Source organism: Priapulus caudatus, unplaced genomic scaffold (assembly GCF_000485595.1).
Source record: "Priapulus caudatus unplaced genomic scaffold, Priapulus_caudatus-5.0.1 Scaffold987, whole genome shotgun sequence".
In the NCBI taxonomy this organism is placed as follows: domain Eukaryota; kingdom Metazoa; phylum Priapulida; class Priapulimorpha; order Priapulimorphida; family Priapulidae; genus Priapulus; species Priapulus caudatus.
The window spans coordinates 82,318-83,727 of record NW_014578048.1 but is presented as its reverse complement, the minus strand read 5'-3'; the positions used below and the strand labels follow the sequence as shown (position 1 = coordinate 83,727).

The 1,410-nt window shown below is 43.6% G+C and overlaps 1 protein-coding gene across 1 annotated transcript in view; it reads left to right on the top strand.

The window, feature by feature from the left end:
- The window catches only part of LOC106814832, a 9,781-nt gene that overhangs the window by 7,146 nt on the left and 1,225 nt on the right, over positions 1 to 1,410 (top strand). The gene's annotated exons all lie outside the window — the stretch shown is intronic.

Below are 1,410 nucleotides of genomic sequence, written 5' to 3'. Positions count from 1 at the left end.
CTTATTAACTACACAAGGTGCCAGTTACTGTAGCATTCGTCAACTTTGCATAATCGATGGTCGAATTATGCCTTTAAGCAAATCGTGAAAGTGACTGGCTAGCCTAAGGGGATAGGATGTCGATGCAGGTTTTAGAAACCATTAATCCTAAAGACGATTAAAGCTTAGTCGTGCCATAGCACGCAGTCAGGTAGAACGAAAAACTTGACCACGTCCGAACGTCCAGTAAACTCGCCGTCTAAAAAAGGCGTGTCGAGGCCAATACTGACGTCAGATAGCGGGCTAATGATTCTAAAAAGAGAATAAATACCGGGGTACTGGACTATAAAAGACAGTTCCCGAACGTCAGCGTCTTGTAAGTATTAATAGGTCTATCGTATGAGTGCTCTATCGTATTTGTGTCTCTCTCTCTCTTTAAACTATTTTGAGTCATTGTATTTGTTTATTTACGGTGCTACCCTCTGTTTGTCATATACATCAACTCTGTTGGTTGTTCTATGAGAAACACGTTAGTACAAACATACTCTGTACGTGCAGAGAGAGACGGAGCGCTAGCTAAGATACATAGACTATTTATACCTCGTGACTAAACCACCGTAGCCACGCCGGTAAGGTGTGCACACCGTATTGCATTGATCTAACACGACGAAAACCCTGTATGCTTGTACTTAATTAGTGAGTGAAAGAATAGATAGATATATATACTGTTGTACGTACACGTCTAGTTTGTCTATCATTTTATGCTAACCTCAGGGTGATTAATTCGTAATTACCCGCACCAGCGAGGACCTTTTGGGTTAGCGCATCACATGGTATATACACTACGATTATACACACGAGCCACGATCACACACACACCGACACACCTGAGCATACACGTATATACGAGTGGAAAACGCATCATTACAAATGCATATGCAGATCAAGAAGCCAGTCGACCTGGATGACTTTTGGAACACTGAAGCACTAGGGGTGGACATAGGACCTTGTGACTGCAAGTCCCAGGAAAGGGCCACTGAGAAGCTGGAAGGCAAAATTATCAAGGAGTCTTGTACCAAAGTCGGTAATCAATGGATGGTTCCCTACCCTTGGGCTAAGGATCCGTGTGATCTGGAGGATAACCGGTATCAGGCTAAGAAGATGCTAGTTGGACTAGAGAAGAGGCTGCTAAGAAACAAAGGGCAGGCAGAGGCTTATGACAAGCAGATGCAAGAAATGGTAGAGATGGGATTTTCGCGCAAGTTGACGCCAGAAGAGGTCGAGAGTTATCAAGGCCCTGTTCACTATATTCCTCACCATTCAGTTGCGAAAAGGGATAGCTCTAGTACGCCCTTGAGGATTGTCTTTAATGCATCTAACAGATACAATGGCAAATGCATTAATGATTGCTGGATGAAGGGACCGGATTTG